This window comes from Schistocerca cancellata, chromosome 8, assembly GCF_023864275.1.
Source record: "Schistocerca cancellata isolate TAMUIC-IGC-003103 chromosome 8, iqSchCanc2.1, whole genome shotgun sequence".
NCBI lineage: Eukaryota > Metazoa > Arthropoda > Insecta > Orthoptera > Acrididae > Schistocerca > Schistocerca cancellata.
Genome location: NC_064633.1, coordinates 269,316,392 through 269,339,594, shown reverse-complemented (window position 1 = coordinate 269,339,594; position 23,203 = coordinate 269,316,392). Strand labels below are relative to the sequence as shown.

General features: G+C 41.9%; 1 protein-coding gene across 10 annotated transcripts in view; it reads right to left on the bottom strand.

Annotated features, from left to right (window-relative positions):
• LOC126094824 (uncharacterized) overlaps nt 1–21,724 on the bottom strand; it is a 33,758-nt gene extending 12,034 nt beyond the window's left edge. Inside the window, exons 1-3 of one of the 10 annotated variants that reach the window (XM_049909412.1) lie at nt 21,593–21,611; nt 20,371–20,477; nt 15,142–15,326 (exon numbers count right to left, since the gene is read on the bottom strand). The gene's annotated coding sequence lies outside the window, so the exon portion shown is untranslated. The other 9 variants (XM_049909409.1, XM_049909411.1, XM_049909410.1 and 6 more) reach the window with 9 other exon arrangements.
• Nucleotides 21,725–23,203: the final 1,479 nt, after the last annotated feature.

The following is a 23,203-nucleotide window of genomic DNA, read 5'->3' as shown; positions in this document are numbered from 1 at the left end:
GCATCTATTTCCAAATTTCACAGCAACTGCAGGCTCTGTTCTAAAGTCAAGAATTTCACCTACTGTTCTTTCTACAATGTTTATAAAATATTCAGCTGACCTACAAGAATTTGAGAAAGAGGTGGGCTTTCGCCTATTTTCATTAATCAGATGTCATGTTGTCTTGCAAGGACTGTGGGCTGCTTCTATAAAACTGGATTTGCTTCCCTTCTCTACTTTCCTGTACATTCTTTTGAGCTATATAGATAATAACAGTATAGCCTGTCACTGATGCCAATATCTTCAGTGGCTTTGACAATCATTTAGTAGGAGACGATGTACTGGTAGAAGTAAGGCTGTGAGGATGGGGCACGAGTTGTGATTGGGTAGCTCAGATGGTCTCGGTCCGGCACCCAGTTTTAATCTGCCAGGAAGTTTGTCATTTAGTAGTTGTACAATGAATTTTATTTCAGCAAATCTACAGATATACCAGCTCTTTACTTAGACAGTTGTCTGTGTGTATTTTGATTTGGCATTTAGATATCTCTTAGGTTTTAGTGGAAAAATTTCACCAAATTTGGCTTTGAGTCTGGAACATAAGACTGAATGTATCATTTGGTACCAATTCTCCACACATTTGATGTCAGTCTGTTGACACCATGGTTCTGAAATCATCTCAATTTTTCTTTGTAATAACCCTACTTCTGAAGACATAATTTGAATGCCAGCTGGGAATTTGTCGAGTACTTACTGAGTTTTTCCTTAGGTTCATTATTTCTGCACTGTGATCTGCAAGCAGAGGGTCAACCAGCCTTACTTTGTAGTACCAACTGTTTAGGTTTGTAACAACTGTATCAAGACAGACATCTGCTATTTGTAGGTAACATACCACAAATAGTCCATAGCTGCTTAATAAGTTCATAAAAGCTTTCTCTTTGTCACTATCTTCCCCTATATGGATGTTGAAGTCTCCACATAAGGCAGTTTTTGCTTCTAGGTGAACTAGATGACACAACTTCCCAATTTGTTGATGAAGTTTTCAAAATTTACATTTGGGGAACGGTACAGAAAAAACAATTAAGTTAGTCTGGCAGCCCCAAAGCAGCCAATTCTGATCCAAGGCCACAAAGTTTCTTACAACAATTTTCTTGGCACTGAGCTTACCATTTGCATGTACAGACACGCCGCCATGTGCCTGCCATTTACAGACGTCAATAACACTTAACATGGGTTACCAACAGATACAAAGAATACCACCACAAATGGTCCCTGGTTTCAATCTCAGAAATGCCAGCAGATACTTTAAGAAACACTGCGTCCTTAAGGAGGGTGTTGACTACCACCCTGGTGAATCTGTATGCCACATAAGGTTTGCTCATAACATTTTAATTCGGAGATGGCAAATACTTGGACAATCAGTTTAACAGAATGGGGATCAACTGCAGTCTTATTAAATCAAGTGATGCTGGAGAAACAGGATTAGGAAATGAGATGTTGAAAGTAGTAAATAAGTTTTTATTTGGGCAGCAAAATGCAAAATATAACGGATGGTATATCAAAGACTAAATTACTACAACAACAACAACAACAACAACAAACACACACACACGAGACAGAGATTGGATTAAGAGGGGGGGACCAAACTACGAGGTCATCAGTCCCTTGTTCCGAATAAAACAAACAAGACTGACAACTCAAAACAGAATGAAAGGAAAAATAACAAGAACGATGAAGGGCAACAAACATGTAAATGGACAAAAAGGGACAGGAAAACCACAGAAATGCAAGAAACAGGATGAAGAAATTGAAACAACAAAGCAGATTACCATGGCTGGCTGACTATGAGAATAAAAAAGAAGCCGGCCACTCTGCAACACATTAATACCTCCTCCCTGAAAGCACTAGGGTGGAGGAAACAGAGGGACAAAGGACATGCGCTAAAACTTAGATCAAATGATAAATCATAGAACTAAATCAGACAATGAGGTGTTGTCAGATAAAATTAGTGGCAACAAGTCTGGTAATCTCGTCGCTTGGCAGTCAAAGTGGGACAGTGCACCAGAATATGGGCCACTGTCAAATGGATGCCACACTGACAATCAGGCGGGTCTTCAATGGCGTAGGAGGTAACTGTGGATCGCCCAAGCGTGGCCAATGCAGAGCCGTCAGAGGACAACTGATTCCCTGCGAGAGACCCGCATGGAAGACTTCCACACATTTGTAGTCTCCTTAATGATACGCAGGTCAGGTTCAGAGATGCCCATCTCCAGAAGTGGTTTCCAGGTAGCCTGTTTGGCCAGCCTGTTGGCAAATTCGTTGCCTGGGATGCTGACATGTCCTGGGGTCCAAAAAAAACACCCCTGAATGAGGGGACCGGCCCAGGGCATAGACGGACTCCTGGATGGATGCTGCCAAAGGATGGTGAAGGTAGCAATGGTCGATAGCTTGTAGGCTGCTCAAGGAGTCAGTACACAAAAGAAACGATTGCCCGGGGCATTAATGTATTTACTGAAGGGTACAAAATGGCCACCAGCTCTGCAGGGAATATACTGCAGCCATTGGGCAAGGAATGCTGTTCAAAATGGCCTCTGCGCACATAGGCAAAGCCAACATGACCATCAGCCATCGAGCCATCGGTGTAAACCACTTCAGAGTCCCAGAACATGTCAAGAATCAAGAAGAAGTGACAGCAGAGAGCAGCAGGAGTAACTGAGTCCTTAGGGTCATGTGAAAGGTCCAAACGAATCTGCGGCCTAGGTGTTCAGCATGGAGATGCACGCAGGCAGACCTGGATGAGAGGTGGAAGGACTCCAGTTCAGACACAAGGGATCACATGTGACCCACAATCATTAGCCCTGACCTGGGCCACAAATGCAGGAGATGAACTGCCACAGGTGGAAAAAGGAGATGGTAATTAGGATGCTTAGGAAAACTACGAATGCGTGTAACGTAACTGGCAAACTGTTGTGCACGTCGGATCTGCAATGGAGGGACTCCGGCCTCCACCAGGACACTGGTCACCGGGCTCGTGCTAAAAGATCCCGTCGCTAGGCGAACGCCACAGTGGTGCACTAGGTCGAGTACATGCATAGTCAAGGTGAGATTGAACATGGACTTTGTAGAGTTGCTGGAGAGTAGAGAGATCTGCACCCCAGTTGGTTTTGCTCGGGCAGTGGAGAACGTCGAGGTGCGGCCAGCACTTCCACTTACGCTGACAAAGGTTAGGTAGCCAAGTCAATTGGGGATCGAAAACCAGTCCGAAGAATCAATATGTCTCCACTACAGTGAGTGGATCGTCTTGAAGGTAAAGTTCTGGTTCCAGATGAACAGTACACACTGACAGAAGTGCATGACACACGACTTAGTAGCCGAAAACTGAAAGCCGTGGGCAAGAGCCCATGACTGCGCCTTGTGGAGGGCTCCCTGTAGATGCCACTCAGCAACACCAGAGCTGGTGGAGCAATACAGAATGCAGAAGTCGTGACGGACGATCCTACAGCTGGTGCTAAACCATTAATAGCCACTAAAAATAGTGACACACAAAATACAGAGCCCTACAGGACCCCATTCTCCTGGATATGGGGGGGGGTTCTATGGGAGGCATTAACTTGGACACGTAAGGTACGGAGTGACAGGAAATTCTGGATAAAAATCGGCAGCATGCCTCGGAGACCCCACCCATATAATGTAGCAAGGATACGATGTGGCCAGGTCGTGTCATACACTTTGCATAGATAAAAAAAAGACGGCAAGAAGGTGTTGGTGTCTGGAAAAGGCTGTTCAGATGGCAGACTCGAGGGGCACAATATTATCAGAGGTAGAGCGACCCTGGCGGAAGCCGTCCTGACATGGAGCCAGTAGCCCACGTGACTCCAGGACCCAACCCAGTCGCCAACACACCATACGTTCCAGCAGCTTAAAACCAACCTTGGTGAAGCTGATGAGCCGACAGCTATCCACATCAAGCAGATTTTTGCCGGGTTTGAGCACCAGAACGATGGAAAGATGCCATCGCACTAGATATGGTTGAAGATGACGAGGAGATGGCACTTGAGTCAGACGAGAGATGTTTGATCATCTGACTGTGGATCCGATCCGGCCCAGGAGCTGTGTCAGGGCAACGTGAAAGTGCGCTGAGGAGCTCCTACTTTGTAAATGGGGTGTTATAGGGTTCAGTGTAGCATATGAGAGGACGTTCCTTTCCATCCAAGGTTTGTGGGTGCGAAAGGCTAGGCTAAAAGGTAGTTCTCCGATGCAGAGGCTCGAGCATAGTGATCAGCGAAGTGCTCAGCAATCATGTTTGCATCGGTACATAGCACACCACTAATGGTAACGCCAGGGACACCTGTTGGGGCCTGGTACCCAAAAAGACGTCTGATCTTCATTCAAACTTGGAAAGGTGACATATGGCACCCAACGGTTGACACGTACCTCTCCCAACACTCCTGTTTCCGTCATTTTATAAGCACACGGACACGAAGCTGCTTAAAGGCTATCAGATGCTCTAAGGAAGGGTGTTGCTTATGTAACAGTAGAGCTCGCCGACACACTGTAATTGCCTCAGTGACTTCCGGTGACCACCAAGGGACTGTCTTTCGCCGGGGACACCCAAAAGAGCAAGGGATCATGTTTCCTGCCACAGAAACGGTTGTGGTGGTTAGCTGCTCAACCATCACATCAATGTCAACAGTGACATCAGAGGTGAAAGTTTCCTAGTTCGCCTTGTTTAAAGCCCTTATAGGAAGTGTCCGAGGGCCTAATGCCGGGGCAGTGACAAGACGATGGGGATGTGGTCACTACCGCACAGGTCGTCATGTGCTCTCCAGTGGATAGATGGGAGAAGTCCTGCGCTGCAAATTGATAAATCAGTGGCCAAGTAACTACCTGAAACCACACTACAATGTGTGGCAACCCCAGTATTTAAGAGGCAGAGGTCAATCTGAGACAGTAAAGTTTCGATATCTTTGCCTCGGCCAGTAAACATGGTGTCAACCCACAAGGGGTTACGGGCATTAAAATCTTCCAAAAGTAGGAAAGATTTAGGGAGTTGATCAACCAGTGCAGCTAACACATTCAGGGGTACTGCACCATCTGGAGGAAGATATATGTTGCGGACAGTTACTTCCTGCATTGTCTGTATTCTGACAGCCACAGCTTCAAGAAGGGTCTGAAGGGCATAGGTTCACTACAGACTGAGTTTAGGACATAAACACAAACTCCATCTGACACTCAATTATAGTCACTATGGTTCTTGTAATATCCCTTATAGCCACAGAGAGTAGGGGTCTGCATTGCCGGGAACCAACTTTCCTGGAGGGCAATGCAGATAGCAGGTGTAAAGCTTAACAGTTGCCGTAGCTCAGCCAAGTGGTGGAAAAAATGTCACAATTCCACTGGAGAATGACATCATCATGAGACTGGGAAGGCATGGAACATTCAATGAGGCAATTTACACCTCAGGGTTATCAACTGCCACCGACTTTTTGCCTGAGTAGTCTATATACAATGTTTCTGAGGGTCCGGCGAGATCTAGGTCCTCAGCAGACGCCAGAATCTCCACCCCATCCTCAGATGCAGAGCTTGTAGGTAGCAGTGGTGTGGGTGCCACTGCAAGTTCCTTGTTCTTAGCGGTCTTCTTTTTCGATTTCTCGCACTGTTCCTTGTGTTTCCCTGGCTGGGAGGACTTCACTGGATCAGTCTCCGGGACTGAGGATGAGCGTGAAGCCCTTATGACCAGCTGCTTTTGAGCTCTTCAGCCGCTGGCGGGTGTAATCTTTCCCACTAGCAGAAACCTGGGAAGGGAATGTTCCAAGGGACCCCTTCCTACTGAGAGGAGCCAAAGAAGCCTTATTCTACTCTGGCTTGGAAGTGTGGACTATCCCTGATGGTTGGGGGGGTGGGGGTGTGTTGCTCCTGAAGTAGGTGGTATGGGAGCAACAGGGAGGGAAGTGCCCCCCCCCCCCCACCATCAAGGGGGCAGGTGTAGTCTCCCAGTTCTGAGAGGTGACAGAAATTCGAGGAACTGATGGAGTGACAACTGTTCTCGTAGCAGAGGCACATGAGGAGGTCATAGCCCCAGGATGTAGGCACTCAAATTTCCTCTTAGCCTCAGTGTAGGTCAGTTGGGCCAGGGTCTTATATTCCATGATTTTCCTCTCTTCCTGTAGTCTAGCGAGGTAGGTGAATGATGCCCTCCACAGTTGCCACAGATGGGATGCTATGGATGTCCACAATCTCGACAGGTGGGGCTGGAAGTACAGCGGGAAGACTATTTAAGCTCTTATGAGGCGTGATGGTAACAGAAACATCCCCCAACTTTAGTAAATTTTTCATAATGCAGGGCCACAGTCGTAACATATTTCTTTAGACAGTACCACCATTAAACTGTTGTTTATTTTCAGTGTTACATTTACATTTACACAATCATGATTTCGGCTTCAAAGCACCATTATCAAGTGTTTTAAGCGTTAAACAGTGCCTAAGATGGTATACTGTCGTATTTAAAATACACTATTAGACACACTGTCTAAGGATCAATATTTCTGGTAAAGACTACTGCTTTGTTTCATCACTGAGAAATATCGACCCTTAGACAATGTGTCTAATAGTGTATTTTAAATATGACAGTATGCCATCTTAGGCACTGTTTAACACTTAAAACACTTGATAATGACACTTTGAAGCCGAAATCATGATTGTGTACGTGTAAATGTAACACTGTAAATAAAAAACAGTCTAATAGCGCTACTAACTTTTAAAAAATCCTGAACTTGCCACAAGCAAGTAACGCCATGACTGGGCAGAGGATGCTGTTTTTATCAAAACTGACCCAGAGTGCACTTTGGACAAGCCCTCCACCTCCCCAGCCCTGTCCTCCAAATGCTACACACAAAAACTGAGGCTTCATGGACATGAAAAATTCCCATCAACTCTCGTACATACGAGGTACCGGAGCGAATAAACTTCACTGCTATCCTTAGCCTGGCGTTCCTCCCATGGTGTGGCCAGGGAGGGGAACGACTTGGGGTCATATTTCTCAGAATTTAAGTTAGACTTTGCCCACTTCGAGACTGCTGGTGGCGGACCGCCAGCAAGAGATGACTTACTACGCTTCATGGCATGTCATCCACCCTGATGCCACCCACTCCAACCAGGGACCCTGCCCACAGGCGCCACCCAGCCACAGCAAAGGCCACCTGGCAGGATGGTATTGCTGGGAGTCCCGATGCCCCAGAGTGACGAGCATCTATTCCTTGCCATACGTGAGGAGTTAGCAGCACAGGCATCAGCAGAGTGATCCCTGTGTTGTCAGGGGGCTATAGCCAACAGGGTACATGGTGGCCCCACCACAACAGAGTGACTACCATGCTGGATATAAGGAATAAAGAAGTCCATGGTCATCGCCGGCACAGAAAGTTACACTGCATAGTACGTGGTGGAAAACGCACCCAGGAAGGTGTCCTCGCCCAGGAGATTGAGGATGAGCACGACTGCAAGTGGGCCAAAGATCTCAATGCATGATTGACACGATGCACCATGTAAGGCACTCTTCCCCAATTGGCTCGCTCTTCAGGAATATTTTGAAAAATGGAGGTCAAACTCTACAGAGGACCATCACACAAAGGCCGAAAGGTGTGAGACTCCTTTTAGTCACTTGAATCTCTGTATCTCTGAAACAGATAAAGATATCAAGAAAATTTTCAAGGATGTTCAATACCAGGATATTAGGAATATATCACAAAGTTTCTGCCATTTACTGTACAGAGACATCTTGTAATTGAAAGCTCAGTTTTGGCAAAAAAATAAAAAATGAACAAACCCTTTTTTTGGGTTTTATAAGGAGTGGCCAATGAACTAATGGTGCCTCCATTAGACTCACCACAGACCACATGAAATGCAAAACGAGCCATCCCATTTGCTTAAGCTGGAGGTAGTGTGTAATATTCATAGTTTGAACCTGTACTGTAGGATATTGGCACTAAGACAATGTCAGTTAGGAATACTAATGGTCCTTGGCCAAAGTGCTATCCAAAACACTTGGCCCCAATTTTCTGTCACCAACAGAACACAAGGTATGATCCCCAGAAAAATCCCATTTCGATGCACAGCATTTTGAAATATACCAGTAAGCATACTGTTACATGCTTACTGATTGCTTCAGCATCCACTTGCCAACCTACGATAGCATACAATACCATAGTGAAGCAGCAACAAAAACTCCACTACTGCGTATGAGCAGGGGTGTAGGAAGTTCTGTGTAAACACAGAAAATCTTATATTGGACAAACAATCCACACAACCGAAGATCAACATGTAAAACATGAGCAGCACACCTGCTTACTGCAGTCCAACTAGTCTGCACTAGCAGAACACAGCACTGAAAATGGACATAAAATGAATTATCTGCACACAGTCCTGGCTACTGCTGATAAATTTTTTGACAGCATTTTCAAGGAAGCAATTGAAATTTGTGTGACTGACGATATTTCATCAACATGGACACTGGCTTCCAACTGAGAAAGGTATGGGAGCCAACACTAAGCTCCATCAAAGAAAAACTTGAGTTGCAACAGGGATGGTGGGCGAAAGCAACTGAGACTCTCCCCACCACTGTGTCACAGCCGCATGCGCCCAACAACAAAGCAGGGTGCTGGGCTGATGTGGCCTGAAGTCTGGACTGGCAGGTATAAATGCCACGAGCCTGCAGGAGACACTTCATTTCATCAGCACAACCTGAAGATGATTAAATAGTTGTCCAAAATATTGTGGACTTTTGGCAATTGTATCTGGCAGTACACCCAAGAACCTTGGAAGCACCAGGTAAGCCTCAGACCACATACAACCCACAGTTAAGATATGACTCCATTCAATTTAAGTTTCTATGAAGAGAAGCGAACTTTCACATTTGCCTTTTTCTCATGTAAAAATGCTATAAATGTGAGGGCTAGGGTTAGTTTCTAATATTTTCCACCAATAATTATTTATTATTGAAACTAGATCTCTAATTTTTTTTTCTCTGGGGTTAAGTTCACATTCGACACTCAACTGACCATTTAATTCTCATGTTCAAAGAACCGATGACCTAGATACATCAGACAAGAAAACCTACAGACACATTCCACTCTCATTACAGTTTTATTACGTAATATTACATTCCCCAATACTCTTACACGACAAACTGTATGAAGGTAAGTCGGTTTGAAGAGATGTTCCACATACAGCATCAATTAATCTGAGTATTTTCACGGTACAGAAGCATAAAAGTGAAAAACCATCAAGGGTACTCGCGCGCGCGCACACACGCACACACATATATATATATACAGACACAAGCAGACATATACAGAGGCAAAGAGTTTGGGCCCAAACTCTTTGCCTCTGTATATGTCTGCTTGTGTCTTAAAACCCAAATCCTTTTGTCTTTCCCTCTCCTTCCCTCTTTCCTGATGAAGCAACTGTTTGTTGCGAAAGCTTCAATTTTGTGTGTCTATCGACCTGCCAGCATTTTTCTTTGGTAAGTCTCAAAATCTTTGTTTTTAGATATATTTTTCCCACGTGGAATGTAGAGGGAAACATTCCATGTGGGAAAAATGTATCTAAAAACAAAGATTCTGTAACTTACCAAACACACACACAAATTTCAAGCTTTCGCAACCCACGGTTGCTTCATCAGGAAAGAGGGAAGGAGAGGGAAAGACGAAAGGATGTGGGTTTTAAGGGAGATGGTAAGAAGTCATTCCAATCCCGGGAGCAGAAAGGCTTACCTCAGGGGGGAAAAAGGGACAGGTGCGCGCACACACACACACACACACACACACACACACACACACACACACACACACACACACACACACACACAAAGCAGACATGTGTAACGGTGGGAGGGGGTAAGTAGCGGAAAGGAGAGAAATAAAAAGAGCAGCAGCACCAGTGCATGATGGGAGTGGCGACTGGGTGGGGGTGGGATAGTATGGTGGGAGTGGCAAACAGTGAAGTGTTGCAGTTTAGACAGAGGGCAAGAGAGAAGGTGCGGAGGTGGGAGGGGGTAAGTAGCAGAGAGGAGAGAAATAAAAAGACTGGGTGTGACAGTGAAATTATGGCTGTGTAGTGCTGGAATGGGAACAGGGAGGGGGCTGGATGGGTGAGGACAGCGACTAACAAAGGTTGTGGCCAGGCCAGGACAGTTACGGGAATGTAGGACATATTGCAGGGAAAGTTCCCACCTGCGTAATTCAGAAAAACTGGTGTTGGTGGGAAGGATCCATATGGTACAGGCTGTGGAGCAATCATTGAGATGAGGGATACCATGTTTGGCAGCGTGTTCAGCAACAGGGCGGTCCACTTGTTTTTTGGCCATAGTTTTGTCGGTGGCCGTTCATGCAGACAGACAGCTTGTTGGTGTCATGCCTACATACAATGCAGTACAATGGTTGCAGCTTAGCTTGTAAATCACATGACCAGTTTCACAGGTAGCTCTGCCTTTGATGGGATAGGTGATGGTAGGAGGATGTATGGGACAGGTCTTGCATCTAGGTCTATTACAGGGGTATTAGCCATGAGGTAAGGGATTGGGAGCAGGAGTTGTATAAGGATGGACGAGTATATTGTGTAGGTTTGGTGGATGGCGGAATACCACAGTAGGAGGGGTGGGAAGTATAGTGGGCAGGACAGTTCTCATTTCAGGGCACAATGAGAGGTAATCGAAACCCTGGCAGAGAATGTAATTCAGTTGCTCCAGTCCCGGATGGTGCCGAGTTATGAGGGGAATGTTCCTCTGTGACCGGACTGTGGGACTTTGGGATGTGGTGGGAGACTGGAAAGATAAGGCACGGGAGATTTGTTTTTGTACAAGGATGGGAGGAAAATTACAGTCAGTGAAGGCTTCAGTGAGACCCTTGGTATATTTTGAGAGGGACTGCTCATTACTGCAGATGTAATGACCACAGCTCACTAGGCTGTATGGAATGGACTTCTCGGTACGGAATGGGTGGCAGCTGTTGAAGTGCAGGTATTGCTGGTGATTAGTAGGTTAGATATGGATGGAGGTACTGATGTAGCCATCTTTTTAGTTGGAGGTCGACATCTAGGAAGGTGGTTTGTTGGGTTGAGTAGGACCAGGTGAAGCAAATGAGGGAGAAGTTGTCGAGGTTCTGGAGGAATGTGAATAAGGTGTCCTCACCTTCAATCCAGATAGCAAAGATGTCATCAATGAATCTGACTCAGGTGAGGGGTTTAGGATTCTGGGATTTTAGGAAGGATTCCTCTAGATGGCCCACGAATAGGTTAGCATAAGATGGTGCCATGCGAGTGCTCATAGCCATACCGTGAATTTGTTGTAGGTAATGCCTTCAAAGGAGAAGTAATTGTGGGTGAGGATACAGTTGGTCATGAAGACTAGGAAGAAGGTTGTTGTTTTGGAATCCATAGGGTGTCTAGAAAGGCAGTGTTTGATAGCAATAAGGCCATGGGCATTAGGTATGTTAGTGTACAGGGACAGGAACTGTGGAGAGTCGGTCGAAGAAATGGTTGGTATCTTTTATATAGGAGAATAGGTTCCGGGTAATAGGTTGAAGTTGTTGGTCTACGAGAGCGGAGATTCTCTCAGTGCGGGCACAGTAACCGGCCACAATGGGGCGTCCTGGGTGGTTGGATTTATAGACTGTAGGAAGCATGTAGAAGGTGGGAGTGCAGGGAGTGGTAGGGTAAGTAGAGAGACATACTCTGGGAAGAGGTTCTGGGATGGGCCTAAGGATTTGAGTAGTGACTGGAGATCCTGCCGTATTACTGGAATGGGATCACTGTGGCATGGTTTGTAGGTGGAAGTATCTGACAGCTGGAGTCCTTCTGCCACGTTATCCTTTTTAGATGATGGACTGCGGTTCTTTCTGCGGTTGTAAGGTTAGTTTGCATGTTGAGGGATTTGGAGAATGACTAATAGCCAAGGTTCAAGGTTAAGAAATTCTGGGAAAGTTAACAGGGGATGGATCACGGTTGGATGGAGGAGTGAACTGAGTTAGGCAAGGTTCAATATTGGTCTTTGGTTGAGTCTGATTGGTCAGGTTGGCGGTGAAAAAGTGTTTCCACTGTAGGGACCAGGAGAAGGAGAGAAGGTCTTTAAGTAGTCCTGCATGGCTGAATTTGGGAGTGGGGCAAAAGGTGATTCCTTTGGAAAGGTCTGATATTTCTGTGGGACTAGCCTTCTGGAGGAAATATCTGAGAGACCTCTCATGCTGTAAAAGTAAGAAACAAATAGCGACAACAATGCCAGATTCCTGGCACATGTAGCTTGCCATAAAATAGGAAAAACACACACACACACACACACACACACACACACACACACACACACGGTTGGTCAAAGAGTATCGGTTAAACCACAACAAGGGAATTGAGCAGAACAAAAAATTTGTGCAGCAGAGGCCGTCAAAGTGTTAGATTCTTATGGAAGAACTGTTACACCAGTTTTAAATTCAATTCCAATGATAACACAATCACATCAAAGAATGAGTTACCGACTACCATAGACTTCTTTCGATCAACACAAACAATCGATTGTACAGAAGTGGGATGGTCATCCAATGTTAACATATCAAATTTTTGTCTTTTAAGTTATAAAATGACACTGTCCACCCGTACAATGCTGCAATTTCCATAAATTCTATGAATAAACTGTAAAAGTCAGCAGGTTTGATTACCTCTGAGAAGATAGTCCAAGTTCTAGAAAAACTTAGGAATATAGTACACATGAACAGACATCAGTTTTTTCAATGCAACTCCTAAGGGGATTAATACATTCACCTGGTTGGTAAAAAGTCACAACTTTACTTATGATGGTGTCTCAACAGAACATTAAAATTGTGCCAACAATGAAAGTATTACCCTTTAGCCAAATTTGTAATCAATCAATGACTGACTGCATATTTTTGATAGATATAAATGACGTGAAGTAATATTCATTTACATAACTAAAGATAAGCAAAGAACCCCTTACTGCAGACCTATTCACTCCTGTTTTCAAAAATGGTTGAGAAAGCGGTCTATGAAGGAATACTGAATCATTTAACTGAACAGAACTTGTCAACTGTCTCTCAGCATAGCTTTCACACAGAGTTCTCAACAAAGAAAGCAATGAAAGACCCAATGACTAAAGTGTTAGCAAAGCTAAATTATCCGAACTATATGCGATTTGGGTCCATTTTCATACAAAACACTTTTGTTTTTATTTATTTCATTTTATTTCTCAAACTAATTTCAGTGACAATATTGCTGTCATCAGTCGGTTTCTTTGTATCTTTACTCTAAAACATGCATTTTCTATATTTAAAAGCAACTGCAAGCCGACCAACAAATATGAGTACATGATAAATTATGTAAGAACCTACTGCACACCAAAAGTGTATCCTTAACACTACTGCAATTCCCATTAGTGTAACACTGACATAAAAAAGTTCACTTTTTCGTGTTTGATAATAACAACCACTCATACAGTTGCAGATGACATAATGTATTCTGAACAAACAACAACCAAAACAAAACAAATGCTGGAAAATAACAGCAACAAACCTAAAAGCCTCAGAGTGACAAAGTAAGATATTATGAAACTATTCATAGAATACAACATTTGGAACCACACAGTACATACGTTAATGATGTTTTATAATGTTTGTAATGACACTATTATTGCACGTTTCAGGGAAAAAATGCTGATGGTGATATCATCGGTGAAACTAGTTTGGGGAAGAAAATAAAGCAAATAAAAACAAAAGTTTTTTTTTTTTTTTAAATACACAAAAAGTTTCCAGATACAATAAGTTATCCAACTGATTTATATTTTGCAATCTTTCCACAGCCTTTCATTGCACTGATGGTAAAATGAAATGTTAATAGCATTGTAGAGAACCCACTTGTGTGTTCAGAGTCTCACCTTACAACACAAAGCAGTGTATCCTAGATCGAGTCACAACAATGACTAACTCCAGAATGGGGGAACAAGCCTAAACTGAGTGCCCTCTTTTTCTTAACTTACTTAAATTATATTCCAATTACTTCAAATGACAGTTCAAAATTGTGACTGTCTGTTGATGACATAAGCATAATAATCTATATTAACTTTGAGAGACACCTCAATAGCTGGACGAGGCAGCAACTGATTCACAGCTGACAGTTTCATTCTTCATCTCACAAAGGTACATATTATGTAACTTCAAACGAGCAAAAAAGATTTCCCAGCACCAGACAGAGAGATTAACTGAGACAGTAAGTTAAAATGAAGTCAACACACAATCTAATCACAGAACTTAGTTCACCATGTTTTGCCCTTAGAAGCATTTCTCATTGTCCTAACCTAAAGGTACCAGTTTCTCCTTATTTTGTATATTTTGATTCCATGTTGCTTTGTGGAATTATCTTCTGGGGCAGTGCACCTAAAAGAAATGAAATGAAATGTATATTCAACAGAAGCAAGCAGTAAGTATACTGTGTAAGTAGGGAGACCCATCTCGCAGAAACATTTTTAATGATTTTCAAATTCTTGTCCCAGCACATTTACTACTTAATGGGTTTTGTTGCTAATCGCAGAGAAACATTTCAGCTGAATTGTGATCCTAATTACCATAGTACATGGAAAGAAAAATTTTCATGTTGACTGCTTATTTGTTTACAGTCCACGGTTGAGTTACATATTCTTGAGCACAGTTATTCACATACACATCACTGTAACACAGCAAGAAATTGGTAATCCCAAACAGTTCAAACGAAAATTGAAAAAGATACCTCATTAGAAACTCTTTCTACAAATTACCTCATTATTTACATACAAGGGTTGAAAACATTTGTTAGTTATATGGCAATAATTACAGGAATACAGTAGTCATTAACTGATAGATGGGTGATAAAGGACAGTAAGAAAGTGAAAATCAGAAACATTTCACAGTAGCATAGCAGAATCCCACATCCAGTGAACCAACCAGCCAAAAATCAAACACCAAGAAGTCCATAAAGCAGGGAAGCCGGGAGGAATCAGGGTATGAAAATCCAGTATTTGATAGCATTGCTTAATCAAGCACGTCGTACATATGCAGGAAAACCTCTTTCCTGAGGACAACCCAAGTCATATAGCTACATGACTAATGGCTACAAAAACAGACCAAACTGCTCACTCACACAGTGCCAGAGCATGTGCTTCATCACTCTCACTAGTCAGCAATACTGTTGTTCCCACACGGATTATTTTGTTTGTTCAGTACACAAACTGGTGCAAAAAGAGACGTGGTCACGCAAGTCATGGTATATTCTCTGTACCCACTTTTAGAAAGCTCCATTGGAATGTTCCATTGCTGCCCAACAAACTACGTAAAGAAGAAATAATGTGAAAAATTATACGAATGACATTTTTATCCTATACATTACCATACACTTGCTTAAACAAGGTATGCTAAGGCTGACATACCTCACTCTTCGAACTTGCAAGCAAGTTTTGTTGAAAATCATCAAGTCATGGGGTATCTGTGTATATGTTAAAGAAAATTTTAAATCCAATGCAAATGATATAGAACACATTATAGCTTAATTACGAAAGCAAAATAAAATTATTATTTGCTTGTACAGGTCACCAGATGGAGAGAAGACCATGTTGTATAATTAAACAGAGGAACTTCTGGAAGAAATAAACACTCAAAAGGAAAATGTAATTATATGTGGTGACTTGAATACTGATTTCTTAAAATCTAATAAATTCAAAGACAATATTTACTCCAGTCACTCAACATAACACAAGTGTAACTGAAACGAGTCAGGAAAAAGCTACCATCAGAGTGATAAAGGAAGGTTAATGAAGGGATTCCTGTACACCCAAATTCTACAAATACTGCCTGTCTTGTTTGTATCATATATGAAATACTTATTTTAAAAAAAAAGGGCATCTTAAAAAAAGATCATATGTTTGAATGTAACTATGAACTACATGCATATGAAATGAGGCAACTTAACCTATGTATACGTACATACAAACTCATGGAAAAGAAGACACCATACAGGAGCTGTTATACAGAGTGATTCAAAAAAATGTTTGCAAACTGACATGGCACATCAGGCATATAACAAGAATCACTATGCACATAGAAAATGGGAGGTTGCAGAGGCCATCTGGCACTACTAAATGGCATTGCAGTTATTTAGTTACACGTTACAAATGGATGTCCACTACAGGCAATGCTTGAAGTTTTGTCTAAATGCATCGAAACACACCTGACATCGACGCTCCATGGGACAGCACACCCTCTGAAAAATATCTGGTGCATCTCTAAGACATACCACTGCTGCAACAATCCTGCCCACTAGGTTCTCTGGTGATGTAACAAGTGTTTCATAAATAAGGCCCTTCAGATTCCCCCCCCCCCCCCCCCCCCACAAGGAAAAACCATCAAGGTGGCCATCTGACTGATCCACTGTGATCAAGCAAGGGGCCAGGATAGGTTGTCTGCAGATGTGCCCACATTTGCCTGCTGCAATACGTGGAGGGAGGGGGTTGGGGTGCTGAAATCGAATACAGTGACAAATAGGCATGGGAACATCATTCAGTATGTTCGACAGAACCTATCACAGGAATACAAGATATGTGGGACCATAGAGTCAGTTCAGGAGAATGTACGACCCAATTACACAGTCTCCGAAGATGCCAGCCCAAAAATTAAGGGTAAATTAGCATTTTGAGAAACGAGAACATGTAGCACATGAATTAACATCCACCCCTGTAGCAGGTTGTGATTGGTCGTCACACCCTTGAGTGAGAATGCAGCCTCATTAGTGAGAAGTATACTCACTGTGAAACTTCTGTCTGGAAGAAATTCCTGCAGAAACCACCACACAAACCCTACAGCACTTTCAGTCTTCCAGTTGTAATGCCTGGATGCACTGGAAATGAAATGGATGCAGTCCTTTGTTGTGTACAATGCGCCTGACAAAGGGTTGGGGGGACATAAGTGGCGTGGGATACCTCATGTACTTGTTGATGCCATATGCAGCACCCTTTCGAGAATGCTTTCTTCCGCTCAACTGTCTGTGTTGTTCACTGGTGACCAGAATCTGGGTTGTGCGCATGGAAGAGCCAGTTTTGCACAATTGGTAATGCAGGGTGCCAAATAATGAATGGCATGAAATATTTCTATCGACAATTTTGCATGATACAATCACATGGCTTCTCATCCACTGCAGTGGGTCGCGCCATACATCGAATGCTTCTCCGCCATTTTGCAGCATGTGTAGTTAGTCATGTTACTTCCAACATTTCCAAGCCATGAATGGCGACGGTCTCCATGCGCGTTTGCTTACCAACACCCTCTCCTAACTGTAGCGGCATCCCATGGCGTTTGCAATACCTAGTTTGTATGTGATTATTGATCCTTGTTGTATGCCTGATGTGCAATGCCATTTAGTAAACTTTTTTTGAATCATCCTTTTTACTGTATGTCTTCTGACTTCAAATTCATGTAGAAATTAAATATTTAAGGTAAAGTTGAAACTGTTCTTGCTTGGTGTTGTCTCTGAACTTCTGGAACTCGTAAGTAGGAACTTAATCCTGATTTATCAAATACTGTTTATTTATCACACGTAAAAACTGTACTAAAATGATTTCGTGGTTCCAATGAATAAATTAATAGTAACGTACTGCAAACTGGGCTGTCTTTTTACAGATGTAAGTAATTATTTCCTCTGAAAAATACCTGTCATCAAGTAAATTTTAGCTACCAACAGGACATTTGGCAACTTGAGATGGCAGAGGCTTTTTCAAAGAAGCAACTTTCTTTAATTGTAACTGATTATATTATGATTAACGGCTAAATTATTGTACCCCCACTCACACAACCCCCTATAAGACGAAAATGTGTCTCCAATTATGGTACTCCCCTCTTCCATGAAATCCTCAATTAATCCCACTAATTCCCTTTTTGTCTGCCCCTCCAAAACCCTAAATAACATTCTGAAACCCCCCCCCCCCCCTGATACAACAGCCCCCCCCCACACCAACCACAGACTAACCCCTCGCATACTACTTCCTCCCAAACTGACTCGTCAACCTCTACCACCACCCCAGGCCCACCCAACTTACCCCTGTACTTAATATACTCCGAACAAACTTCACGACAAAATGAAAACCATTCAAGCACAGTCCTCTCACTCACATCAATCCCATGCACACAGAAACTGTGGGAGGATAACAAAAATGATAAGTCATTAACACAATTTCTCGAATGCTCAACTTAAAGACTTCTCGAACCAGGAAGCTCGCCTTATAGAGTGCCATAGGTTATTCCTACGGCACCTCTACATGTAGCCGTCCCTGGTCCAAGATGCCGGAACTTTTGTCAACCACATTTCCTCCGGACAGACAGAGCACTTCACCCCTTTGGCCAACAGCCCAAAACGGTGGAGAAACTTGATGAGGGACAAAGCACTGTCCCCCCATCTACGCACACAAACACTTGTCAGTCATATCCACACCTAACAAATGCATAAACAAATCACACAACTTTTATAGTCCAGTCTTCCTCAGTTGCGTGTAATATTACCAAAACATTGCTTTAAAACAAGCGTTCTGTGCATAGTGTTGTGGAATGGCGAAAAAAAAAACGCAAATTGGCGTTCATAAGAAGAACAACAACACCAAAAATGCAACAGGAGCGTAATATGTAGGAAATTGTCCACGCAACCTGCCACTGATGATGCCTTGCAGAAAATAAAGGCGAAACGCATATGGCACTAAAATTGTGTTTTATTCAGTTGCTGTCAGACAGTCCATAAGTAAAAATTATTAATATACCGTAAAATCACACAAGACGAACGGCAAACAACACTACAGTAACTTGGACACAATAAAAACGAAATAGTTAACTCACTGGAAACTATTCCTGTAAACGCATAGTCAACACAAATACCGAACGCGTCAAGGACTAACATGCAACTAAACCCCCATACACCACATAACACGCAACCTATAAAAACCCCAAGAGAGAGCACCACCGACCACATCAAAACAATACCTATAGACCCGCCACACTCACAAACTAAACGCTACACCGCCGTGATGTCACATATCACAATAGGATTACGTCACGGGTCAAAGCCAACAGGTGGGATCGGGCGCTTCCAGTGACCCATCCAAAATAACCATTATTATATAAAATATAAGAGTTCTTCAGACATGATTGAGAATAACAAAGCTATTAACAGTAAGGCTTGCAAGGAGGCAATGTAGTCACTGGCTCACTAGTAAATAAACAGTGTCTCTTGCTGCAGCCAACTGTTACTTGAACCATAGTAAGTATATTCATATAATTCGCAAGATCGTAACAATGTTAAGACTTCGCTGCACATTTTCATTCCTAACTTGTTACATACTGCTGAGAACAGATAGTATATATAGTAGATACGCAAATTACACAAAGCAAATAAATCATGGAAGTTATATTAACACAGCAATTGTCATTCGCATCTGACGGTGGTATATACACCCACCACTAGTAGCATCAGAGATAGCAGAGCAACTAATTTGTCAAAATAACAGGAGTAACTACTTCTCAGAATGACTGTTGCTATAGGAGCTGTCCTGTAAACAAATATCTGTAGCTACTATGTTAGGCCCTAATCTTATTCAAGTACAGTACCACAGAAAATTAATAGCATCATTACTGACGAAAGCTGTACAGTGAATCTTGCCAACAGGATGAAAAACGGTACAGAATTTCGATATTTAAGAACTGACAATAATATAAAAACATAACAGTGAAAGAGGAATGGTATGTAAAAAGAGGAAATAAAATATGAGATAGTGACATACATTCACACATGCCAGAAAAAAAATGTTTGAAAAATTAGCTGATAACATAATATGCAAAATCAGTTTATGCTGACAGTAACGCCTGAAGCTACATATCCAAAACAAGGTTGTCTAGACATGTATTGGGGAGGGGGGAGGAGATATTTTGCAGATTCATGAGCTGCGTTTTTTTTTTTTTCTATATATTCACAAAAACACAGTGCGGTGCCTTACATAAACATTTCACCACACCAGTTTGTAAATAAAACTAACACCTTGTATATCAGACAATGTAGAATAAGAAAATTATTCCTAACGACTTAAGTCGGACTATTTTCCTTCCTCCCAAAATGCTGTCGACGTTATTCTCATTTCCCTGATCATTAAAATACGTGCAACAATGTCAGAATGTTGCAAATATTGTCGTGTCTAAGAAACTAACAGACGTCATAACTTTCGTAGCAACTGGTGGTTCCAAAAAGTAAACCTGACTCTCTTACTTTTACTGTTCTGTACAACTATCTTAGATGTGTTTGGATAGTAACACAAAACTACAATACATGAGCAATTAAATTTACCTCTAGATTCGAAAATACTCCTAATACATCACACTACTCAGCTTCTCGTTACTAAGGATCATCATAGTCTACAGTGTTTGATGGCACTGATGTCTTCTGGTGACCGCCTGCAATAAAGATAGTGCAACATGCAGCAATCTGCTTACCACAACCAATTCTTTAATACTATTTCTTACGACCATGTAAGCTTGTACGTTTAATATGAAAACACCTCATACGTGTATACTCTTGCTACAAGGTCTTACACAATTTGACCTGAGCCAGACCGACACGTGTAGTCTGTCATAACTCTTTCCGCAAAATTAACATTTGTCCGTATACATGCATGCCTGTATTTAAACAGATTATAAAACTAGGTTCGAAGTCTCACATCTAGAGTGTACAATCAACTAAAACAATGCATAAATCATTGCAAAACGCAGACAACTTCACCTTCACAACATGAACTTTTTCCCGCCCACAATAACTCAGTTTACCGCCAACCAGAGATTTATTTACCGCGCTACAGAGATACTTTTTTTTTGCGTACACTGTTAGTAGTCGATATAGGAAGACAATGTGGAAGAAATCAGTTTGATGAGGAACTAGATCACTATAATGAGATGAAACTTTGCACTTTTCGGAACAAAACACGTTGTAGTGCGTTACATGCTTGGGATGACAACCCCCGCAACACCTCGAACGAACCAACTACTCAATTACACACTAAGCATTTTCATTCTGAGAAGTTATTAAATAAATTTGAAAATAGTCCAGTGTTATGGCCGATTCTGTAGAGCTGAATGTGTGAACTTAACATAAAGAGACATTTATAAGTTCTTACGAGCAATAGCAACGCCTCAATCTCAAACCAGATCACTCAAATTTATGGGAAAGAGATGTTGGGCGGATTACTATTTTGGCGAAAGACGTTTAGTAATTCTTAAAATAGAAGTTGTTATATACCTTATAGGCTCCTGCACTGTGTATAATATATTGAATCATTTCCCCTATTGCCTTGCCTTGAGCGAAGCATTATATGCCGACGATATAACTTTATATTCAGCGATGCAGAAGGCCGTAGATAAAAATCGATGTGAACGAGCGTTATACCACGAAAATACTGGTGACAATATTTCTCTACATAGGTTGAAGTAAAATGATTTGTATTTAAACAAGAGCATATTATAAAAAATTAATATTCGTATAGATTTTCCCCCCTGTGGGGGGCAATGAAACCTACCAGAATAACATACTGTAAGTTATATCAACACAATACACATGGCTCTGTAGGACGCCTTGAAATAACAATGATACAACGAATTATTTCTTGTTGATTTCTGAGACGCACCTGGCAACTGGACACCATGCAATCTAATTGGGAAATGCTCTGCAATACAAAGATGAGAAATGGTAAAAAATTGAATCTGTGCACTATAATTTGTTCCAAAGAGAATAAACAAATAGCGCAATTTGACAACAAAACGTTAAATTTTAGGTTGATAGTGGGAAACTAAAAGAATACTGTGACTGTTGTTCATGAAAAGTACGTAATTAGCAAAACTGTTGAGCCTCCTTATGGCGCAATCCCTCTCCACTTTCAGGTAACATCTCTCTTTCTCTTTCGGTACTATCCGATTTTCAGGTGCTATTTATGACCCCTTCCATATAAAATTCTATACAACCCTTATGGAGAGCAGGTGTGCGTTGTGGTCAAAAACTTAAGGAGGTTCGTGTTCTCTTCTCTTTTTCATTGGACCAGGGTTTCACACATACATCAAAGGTGCCTATGAAATAGCAGTTTTAATAAGACAAATAGTATTACCACAGTCTAATGCGTGTAGTCACGACATTCTCTTGTGCGAAAGTTGTTACTATTTGACGGCTGGAACGACACTAGCGCAGAAAGTAATATGCGTTGTAGGCATAATGTTTGTTCTTAATTATTTTGTACTTGATTAACAAAATGGTTAAAATATCTTCACGTTCCGTGTGTTGATATATTATCAAGAGACAAGAATAATCTCGAAGTACATGTAAAAATATCCAAACACACAGATTCAATGACAAAAGCTACAACTTATTCATGATGAAATATTTTCATATATGTGTGTATTGCAACTTACTGCCCTGAAATCAAGAAAATATAAACACATATTTCCTGCACGAGAAGTGTTTATTTCATGCTGTTCTTTGTTGTTATTATCATAGGTATTTTCCTTGGCATTTAAATTTTTGGGACTAGTGCAGCAGGGGATACAACCACCACCACCTATAGGTGGTGGTGATACAACCCGTCGGCTTTGAACAATGACGTCACAAGTCGCCAGAGAGCATGTATTACAGAGATGAAAGAGCTGAGAAGAATGTTGAGAAACAAAGGAATGCGAGAGAGATAAACATTGATCTTGTCAAAAGCATAAGTGTTTTTTGACTTTTTAAAAAAAGATAGAATAAACTGATCCTACTTTATTAAGCAATATTTTGTCAAAAGCCGAGAAGCGATTGTTCTTAATGTTCTTGCTCCCTTCAGTACGTAAAAAGTGTTTTTTGACTTTTAAAAAAAATCTCACGAGATAGAATAAACTGATCCTACTTTATTAAGCAGCTCCCTTCAGTACCTAATAAGTGTTTTTTGGCTTTTAAAAAAAATCTCACGAGATAGAATAAACTGATCCTACTTTATTAAGCAATATCTTGTCAAAAGCCGAGAAGCGATTCTTCTTAGTGTTCTAGCTCCCTTCAGTACGTAATAAGAGTTTTTTGGCTTTAAAAAAAAAAATCTCACGAGATAGAATAAACTGATCCTACTTCATTAAGCAATCAGTAAAATGATGCACCCAATATCAAGCGA